The 9,899-nt window shown below is 42.5% G+C and overlaps 1 pseudogene; it reads left to right on the top strand.

The window, feature by feature from the left end:
* The first annotated feature begins 1,144 nt into the window (after positions 1 to 1,144).
* Positions 1,145 to 9,842, top strand: LOC110296034 (annotated as a pseudogene).
* The last annotated feature ends 57 nt before the right edge of the window (positions 9,843 to 9,899 follow it).

Here is a 9,899-nt window from a genome sequence, read left to right as displayed (position 1 = left end):
ACACACAGGCACAAATTCAGAAGCATACACACAAAAGTCTTAGGTATTTGCATTTTAATATGGGCACGTCTTAATTTTTGTTGAAATAGCTATCTGTCCTCTCATCTGTGAAATGTTGATAGCTTTTCCACTTTATGAAGAAATGGAACTGGAAAATGGTACATGTAGAAAGCAAGTGGAGTATAGAAAATCTGGGCCAGCATGTAAAATAAAATACCCTAAGTTATCAGTTTGAAGGTTCTGGTTTATCTTCTTAGTAATGCTCATATTTTAATGCATGCCTTTTTAAAAAGTAAGTAAATGCATCATGTGATATTTTTTATTCTTTCCCTCCTGGGTATTGTAAATATTTGGGTGGTGGCAAGCATTACTTAAGGGTCCACCCATTAATTCTTAAACTCATTTTTTTGGAAAAAACCTGTTACTGAAAATAAAGTACTTTAGAAATTGAAAGCTGAGACTAATTAGTGTTCCTTAACTGGGTGATAAGATAGTTTTTGGTTTGTTTGTTTTTTGTTTTTCGAGACAGGGTTTCTCTGCATTGCCTTGGCTGTCCTGGAACTCACTCTGTAGACCAGGCTGGTCTGGAACTCAGAAATCCGCCTGCCTCTGACTTCCAAGTGCTGGGATTAAAGGCGTGTGCCACTACTGCCTGGCCAATAAGATAGTTTTGGAGCTCACGGTTCTATGTAGCTATAAAGCTATGATCTTTATTTAACACACATGTAGAGAACTCTTTCAAGGGTTTATGAGTGCTCCCTATCCGGTTTTGACTCAGCTAACTACTACAGGGCAGAAAAAAGTAGTGAATGAGGTCACAGAGAGCTCTCAGGGAATAAATGAAGGTCCAGGTGACACCACTTCTCTCATTGCTGGGCCCTGACATGCTAGTGGCACCTAAGGAAGGAAGGGTCAAGTTTTTAACAACTATGAGAAGAAACACACTTGATAGTTTTAAAACATTTTACCTTTGTGAGACTCCTTTAGAAGGTACACCCTCAGACCCCATTTCCGCTGGACTAAAGTCACAGCAGCCCCACTGGACAACTGGGTTCCCTGGGTGAAACTAGAGGCCTGGTGCCCGCCCTCATTAATGAGGGCACGCCCTCTTGCACGCGAGCTGCCTCACCTAGGTTGAAGAGAGCCCTGCCCCGCCCCGCAACAGCTGCTCAATTAACCGCAGCTCAAAACAGCTCCAGCCAAATCCTGGCATGGTCTCTTCCACCTGGGGCTATGATCCCTGCGCAGGCGCCGGGCACTTGGTCATCACCACCACCTCCACTGCTGCTGCTGCTGTCACTATCACTGGTGCTGCTGTTCCAAACTGTGTGTGGTGAGTGGCCATGTGCCAGGTGCTAGTTGCAACCGCCATCTGGCTGCCCGCCAGGAGGGCGCATGCTCAGCAGGCATTGTTTCCCAGTAACTGGGGGCTCTGCTGCTGGGTGCAGGCTGCCAGCAGGAGGGATGGGGGTGGAATGCTGGGCTATCTGGGCTGTGACTGGATCCCCTCCGCGATCAGAGACTGTGGCAACACCAAAAGGGAGGGTTGAGTGCGAATCTCCAACCCTGATCCTGGTTCTTTTATTCTTATGGTGGAAGCTAGATGGCTGGCCACCTGCTCAGATGAGTGACCAGTCAGGAGCAGTTATCAGGTGTCCTATCTCGAGCCTTGCTAGCTGCAGTGTTGGTGTGGATATTAAGTAGATTCTGAACGACTCAAAGCAGGTGGGAATTTACTCCCCACTTAGTTTTTGTTTTGTGTTCACGGGAGTCCAGGCATTGCAAGTTCCTGAGGGGCAAGTTCAGTCCTGGCAGGAAGGTAAGAGCCATTGCTACTTCTCTTGTTCCAGGTCTGGGGAAAGAAAGCCCCTTGCCAACTTCAGTTTTACACCTGCTCTTATCTTCCTAGGAGACTGCGGCCCACCTCCAGACATTCCTAATGCCAGGCCAATCTTGGGCAGACACTCCAAGTTTGCTGAGCAAAGCAAAGTGANATACTCATGTANTAANGGCTTTAAACAAATTCCAGACAAGTCAAACATAGTGGTCTGTCTTGAAAATGGCCAATGGTCGAGCCACGAAACATTCTGTGAGAGTAAGTTCTTCATTTCTTTTTCTGAAAAGTTTTGGGAATGTGGATCTCGTTGAGGTNATTTTTATGCCTCTTTGGAGTGACTGGTAATTGATAGTTTTCTAGCATTATTAAACCCCAGGGTATACCTGTTGGCAGTTTACACTAATAGCTAATAGAAGGCAGTACTTCCTATGGCAAGTCCTGCTTCTTCGTTAAGAGTTTTTCTTTCTATTGTACAAGCTAATATAGAAAATTATATGATAGGTACTGTTTAGGGAGTAAATTATATGTGAATATATTTGGCAATTACCCTGAGACACACACCCTGGTGATCTGTCTTCTTCAACTTTATTTTGTTAAATAATGGATACAACTCTTGGGAGACATTTTAAGGTCTTATTTCAAAAAAAAAAAAAAAATCTGTTGTACATATAGCCCTATGTTGTCTTTAAGATACAGTTTTAGGTTGTTCTGGCATATCATCTGAACATTATACTAGATGGTATGTGTACCGACCAGGGTTCTCTATGAAACCCATGGCTTTGTTCTTTTCTTATAAACCTCTANAGCATGTANGTCTACTAACTACTGTTGGCAGTTAGAACACATTAGCCAGAGAGAGAGGACGGCTCTCCAGGCTTAAGGCATTACTGTCTGCTCTTTATGCTTTATATACATTGTGCACCACGGCTATGCTAATTTTCTTTATAAAAAAAATCAACATTAGGTTACTATATGTTGCTCAGTCTGGCCTCAACTCCTGGGTTCAAAATCCTCCTACCTCAGCCTCTCAAGTAACTTATAAGCCATGATACTTGCTTTTCTTTTCTTCACTCTTTTTTTTTTTTTTTCAAGACAGGGTTTCTCTGTATAGCCCTGGCTGTCCTGTAATTCACTTTGTAGACCAGGCTGGCCTGGAACTCAGAAATCTGCCTGCCTCTGCCTCCTGAGTGCTGGGATTAAAGGCCTGCGCCACCACGCCTGGCTGTTGCTTTCCTTCCCTTTTCTTTTCGTTTCTTTTCTTTTCTTTTCTTTTCTTTTCTCTCTTCCTTCCTTCCTTCCTTTCTTTCTTTCTACAAATTATTATAATTTTGTTGGATATTATTATTTCTAACAAAAATAACAATTATAGTATGATAAACACATGAGCTGGCAACACACAGACTTATCAAATGCTAACTATTCCATGTGATTGTACTATACTCCTCATGATTTTCATGTACTATGGTTGCTACCGCCAGCACCAGGGCAAACTTGTTAGCAAGGAGTTACTTTACATTAGGATGGCCGTGATGTTGCTAGGCAACAGGAATATTTCAGTTCCATTGCATTCCTGCAGTCCCCACATTTGTCTATGTGGCCCATCATGGGTCAGAATATTGCTATATAGTGAATGACTACACAAAAGTAATGTAAAGATAAAAGCAAGACTTGATTGCTGCCTTTGAATGCTCTGAATCAGGGGACTCTGTAGTAAATTCAGAATCATTCAAAATTAATTTTTGAAAACACATTAGAACCTGACTTCTCATTTGCATTTTCAGCCCTCATACAAGGCAAAAAATATTCCCTAAGCTCTCACCACATGTATGAAGAGTTTGTAAAGCTTCCACAGTATTGCTTCATCTAATCCTTCAAGCAACCGCATGAGTTATGTAAGCAGGGACTCTTCTCTCAACTTCAGAGTTAAAGAACCCTTCTACCAGAAGATGGATAATGTAGGCCAGACCTGTACCTCTTAAGCCAAAGAGACTGGCTCCAAGCTTGGCCACTGAGCTAATGAGTCCCCCTTTCTTGCTGTACTCCTTGCCCCTCTAGAGCTCATTTGCTCAGCTGTTCACACGTGACGTATACTTTATGTACATAGCTGGTTCATCTGATTCTTTTTACCAGGGGCAGTGTGAGGTTCAATGAGTAAGTGTGTAAAAAACATTTACAAGTATTCAGTAAATTCTATTGTTATTGGAACTGGTGTGTGAAAACTTCACAGACTCCTAGTAATTGAAAAATGAAGGTATGAATGTGTTACACTTGATGAACTACGAATAATACCACAGTCATATTCATTCAAAAATTAATATATAAAGACATGCAAAAAAAATAGTTGATGGGAAAGGGGTAGATTACTGTTGCGCCCACCTTGGCCCGCAAGGAAGACACAACACAGTCGGATTCTTCTCAACAGCCTTTATTGCTGGAACGCCTTGATGCTGCTACGGGGACCCTGGGAACTCAGGGAGGTCTGCTTATATGCACCCCAGCACAGGGAAAGTCTTCGTGTCCTCCTGGAATAGGTTGAACTGCTGTCACCTAATTAGCATGTACCTGCTTGGGAGGGGTTGGCACCAGACTCGGGCTTATGCCTGAGCAGTGGTGTTGTTTATGACAATGGCACGCCGGAAACCGGTGCCATCTTAGAGTTGGCTTCCTACATCTCCCCCTTTTTTGTTTAATAATATGATGCTGGACTAGGTCTGGGCAAATCTGTCCATCAGCCATGGCTCCTGTCTTAGGTCGATGCTCTAGTGTCACAGCCTTACCCGTCATAGGGTTGCCCTATCGCCTCCAGGCCTCGTGTCTTTGGTTGGTCTGTGCACAAGGAAAGTTGCCCATCTGTGGATACCGTGGATCTCTGTGAGTACAACTGCCAATTGATCTAGAGCGAACTCTTAATTTTTCAAAGAGGCCAGCCAAATATTGGGAGATGTGTCATCTTCGATGGTAATCATGACCTGTATCTGGCATGATCTCTCTTAAGGCGACATACGAGTCAAAGGCAGAAACCACATCCCAGGAGGACCACCAATCCCCAGGCTAACATGCCAGCCCACTCCTTAAAAAAGGAAAAAGGCATTGGTGATCCAAGCGGTGAAGTCTCCGAGGGTGACGGAGTCCATTCTAGTGCTATTAAGAGCAGCTATTTGCAACAGCAGTTGGTGTGATAGTTGTTCAGCTTTCAGGGATCAGGTAATTTGAAATTTCTCAGCTCTGTCGAGAAGACTGTGAAAAGTTAGCTTACAGAGGGGTAATACACAAACCTCTAAGGGAGGAAACACAAGATAGCTGGATCATAAGATATAAATCCTCAACCTGTCCCTGAACCAAGTCTATCCTTTGATTGGCTAACAGAATGCTAGATGCCAAATGCATATTCCTAATAGGATCAAGCCAATTAGCTACTGTGGCTCTGTGTAGCCAAAAACAGGGCAGGGAGGAATTTACAACAGAGAAACACAAAGTATGCAATAAGGATAAATTAGTGGCCCTTCCCCATTGGGTACTAGGCAGGGAACATCTTGCAAACAGGAAGTGGAAAAGAAGGTTAGCAAAACAGTGGATTTACTATGAACTGGCATAGGTACTGGCCAGGATCTGGCTACAGCCCGTAAATTGAGCGAATCAACCCGGGTTACCATTCCCAGCATCATCAGTATCCATAGTTTCATGTTCGGGGGGGACAGAAGTTGTAGGCAGCTTTCGTGTCAATCTCTCTGGTACCCAGATTGGATTTTCTTGTTCCTGGAGAAAAACACAAACAGACCCTCTCATCCACTTCAACACCATCAACACCGATGGGCAATGATTTCCACACCCTTATGGCAATCTGATTCACCTGCTCACACACCTGCATTGGATATCCTGTCTGTTGTTGTGCAAAGTGACCTTGGCCAAGCAGCATATCCCTATCCCATGCTGGATTTCCTGCAGCAGCATTAGCTGCTGCCTCTTCATTTGCAAATTCAATAAGGAAGGCTTTCCAATCTAAATACTGCCCAGGTGAAAGGCATGCCTTCACCAAGACTGCCCAATCGGATGGCGTCATGCAGTGTCTATTCAAGGCCTCTACTTGAGCCACAGTATAGGAGGCAGTTAGGCCATATGTCCGCATGGACTCAGCCAAATTCCTGATTACTTTGAAATCTAGAGGCTCATGATATCTCTGCCCTGCTTGGTAGGTGAAAATAGGACAACCCAGCAAGGAGAATCTAACCTCTCTCCAAACCTCTGGACAGAAGGTCTACCTATAGGCAACTGCCGAGGAGGCATAGGGAGGGGGCGTGGAAGCTAATTCATCTTCCTCCTCCACCTTGGTTCTTTTGTTTTGTCTTTTCTGTCCACCTGATAACACTGTGTCTTCTTTCTTTTTCTTTTTTCTTTTTAAGCCAATCTCCTCTTCCTACATACTCTGTTGTTGCTCTGTAAGGATTTTCTGACCTGTCTTGACTGCCTCTCGATGACAATTCAAACAGTAACAGAGTCCATATATCAGAACAAACAAGACCAAAACTATCAGACCTACCCACAAAGGGTCAATAGGAGAAAAAAAGCATAACTACACAGCGAGGATCTATTGATCACTACACTGAAGTTATCATAGTCCCTTAACTTGTCCCAAAGCCAGGAACCTTAACTTGTCCCAAAGCCAGGAACCTTAACTTGTCCCAAAGCTGGGAAACTTAACTTGTTCCAAAGGTAGAAACCTTAACTTGTCCCAAAACCGGGAACCTTAACTTGTCCCAAAGCCGGGAACCTTATCGTCTCAATCTGAGAACTTAAATTGTCCCACTTACCCGGGAACCTTATCGTCCCAATATCCTGGGAACTTACCAGCGCTGCCATTCCATGGCTGAAGAGTTCTGAATCCACGAGATCATCCTCGGGTCCCTGTACGGGCCACCAGATGTTTTGCCCACCTCGGCTGGCAAGGAAGACACAACAGGGTTAGATTCTTCTCAACAGCCTTTATTGCAGGAACGCCTCAATGCTGCTACGGGGACCCCGGGCACCCAGGGAGGTCTGCATATATGCACCCCAGCACAGGGAAAGGCTTTGTGTCCTCCTGGAATAGGTTGAACCGCTGTCACCTATTTAGCATGTACCCGCTCAGGAGGGGTTGGCACCAGACTGGGGCTTATGCCTGCGCAGTGGTGTTGTTTACGACAAAGGCACACCAGAAACTGGCGCCATCTTAGAGATGGCTTCCTACAAATTACTACTAGCTATTAGATTGCACAGATTATAAAGTAAGTTCACATTCCTGTTTCTCTATTGCCATGTTAACTCTTTTAGAATTATGTGATGCTCCAGAAAGACTGAGTTTTGCATCCCTCAAAAAAGAGTACCTCAATATGAATTTTTTTCCCAGTTGGTACTATTGTGGAATATGAGTGTCGGCCAGGATTTCGAAAACAACCTCAACTCCCAGGAAAATCAACTTGCCTTGAGGATTTAGTATGGTCTCCAGTTGCTCAGTTTTGTAAAAATGAGTATGATTTAAGAAGTAATTCCAGTCATCTGTATTTGGGGCGATACCATGTCTGCAAAAAAATATGTATAATGTTTCTTCAAAGATTCATGAGCTATTTTTTAATTAGACAAATATTTACATAGTAGGAGTTCATACTGACAGAGCTCATGTTTACTAAATTTAAGGTTACCTAAAATGATGACATACTCCAAGTACCTTGCTTTTTTGAGGCAATAAAACAGGAATGTAAAATTAAAGAAATATAAAGGTTAGAAATTATCAGTGGCTCAGAGGATGAATTTGTGTATATGTGCCTGATATTCAGTATTTTTTCCTGCTGTTCTTAGATTTAATTAACAAGTAAAAATCATGTAAATCAAAGAACACATTATTTTGTAATAAATTTCCATTTGTTACCTGTGTGTGTATGTTTTCCATGCATGCATGNCTGTGCATGCATGAGTAGACGTGCCTTNTGTTGAGACTATTATAGGATATTCCTAGGTGCCAGACCATAGGTGCCTCTGGTCTGGAACTTCAACTCATTGAGTATACTAACTGTCCTCTTCCTACCTTCCCACCCCCCACCACTTCCAAGTATCTGTCTCCCACATTGTAATCATTGGGAGTGTAGGTGTGCCACTCTGCCCAGCTGTCTAATGGAGTCTGGTGACTCAAACTCTGGTTTTCACACCTGCAATAAACAAGCCTCTTATTAACTGAGATGTTTCCCCAGGTCCTTACTATTACTTGTGTGTTTGTGTTCCTGTGTGTGCATGCAGTTGTGGACCCATGCATATGAATGAAGGCCAAAGGACAACCTTGGGTATTGTTCTTCAGGCTCTGTTCACCTTATATATGGATAGTATCTGTCCTTGACCTGGGGCTTCCCAAGGAGGTTCCACAGGCTGGCCAGTGAGTCCCAGGACTCTGCATGCCTCTGCCCACCCAGTTCTGGGATGAGAAGTGCTTATTATCCTGCTTGACTTTTTTTCTGTGGGTCCTGGGGATGAAAGTCAGGTCCCTGCCCTTACATGGAAAGCACTTTACCAACCCAGCTTTCGCTATCTCCCTCCCCATTTAAATCTTTATCTATGTTAAAATAAAAGTGATGTGTTTCATCACTGTAATTTCATACATCCATGTCACTTGGGTCTCCCTCATTCTCCTCTCCTCTGCCCTACCCATCACATTCCTGCTGATCCCAGTCCCAGGTTTTTCTTGCCTTCTGCTCTCATGTTACACGTAGACCATTATGTTTCCTCCTTTCCTCTCCCCTTAAGACCTCTTTCTTCTCCATCCACTTTCAGCATAATGTATGGATACCTGTATATGTATAATTACTGCCATAATCCCTTTTAACATTCAGTATGGTTAGAGAGTTGTTGTTTTTTCGATAATTCTTTTTTAGAAAAATCATGCCCTAATCCTAAAGATCTGAATAATGGTCACATCAACATACCAACTGGCATATTATTCGGTTCAGAAATAAACTTCTCATGCAACCCAGGGTAAGTTTCATCACTCTAAGACTCTACAATCAAATAATGAACTAAAGAAATCAGAAGTTCAGGGAACACTGATAGATTTGTGGCCTGTAGTCACTGGTGGATAGCACTAAAACAGTCCCTCATAGTGAGAGTGAGGGTGAGTGTGAGCTATGCACAGTAGTGCACATGTGTGTAAATGCCAAAATGAAAGCTATTTTCTATAGTATACTGAAGGAAAAAGGAAAAACTGTTCCCCAAAGAACCTTTGTCATGAGCTCTTTGTGATAATATGTTACAAGGAAACTTAGTAGTTTCAAGTAAACTTAGTAATGTAGACCGGGGTAAAGTTTTTATACTTCTAATTTCTCTAGATTTTTAGATTCCAATACATATGCAGTTCTAAATGTGATAAGTGTAGCTACTACTGAAATATATGTCCATGATACAAAAATAACAATCCCTAAAGTGTTAGAAATCAAAGTAATTTTTAACTGGTATAAATATTAATTTGCATCTTAGTTTTAATAAATGCAAATTAACTGTTACACCACAGCCTAAGAAAAAAGACTAGTGTGGAAATGCCCTCCTATCAGAAAGTTTTCTTAGGGCTTCATTTGGGCTTCATGTAGAACAAGGAAGTTCTTTAAGTGTCATCAGTGACTCATCCAGTTTGTTCCTATCTATGTTCTGAGTTGTCACCACCCCTCCCTCCTTCGGACAGAGAAATAGGGCTACGTGGATCTAGTGGATTCATTCATAAGTGGAAAGTTCTCAAAATGTTTTCCTAAAAGCCAAGGAAAGCAAGATCCCTTCCTTTTAGAACTTGGAGTGAAAGATCTCATCACACATGATTTTAGAAGAGTTTTGTCATATATGTATTTTTAATGCTGCAAGCAAAAGAAGCATTTTGCATGTCTAGAAGTCTTGCCATTTCAGTATCATCTCTGTGAGCTAAATTTTTTACCTGTTTAAATTTCCATCTAGATGGTTATCAAAACTGTCATTTTGTCTCTATTTTCTGGTGGAGTAAATCTTTTAACATGTAGTTCTGGAGAATTTAAAAGACAAGACTTCTGTCTGTGAATAT

Source organism: Mus caroli, chromosome 1 (genome assembly GCF_900094665.2).
Source record: "Mus caroli chromosome 1, CAROLI_EIJ_v1.1, whole genome shotgun sequence".
In the NCBI taxonomy this organism is placed as follows: Eukaryota; Metazoa; Chordata; class Mammalia; order Rodentia; family Muridae; genus Mus; species Mus caroli.
This window is presented reverse-complemented; position numbering and strand designations above follow the sequence as displayed.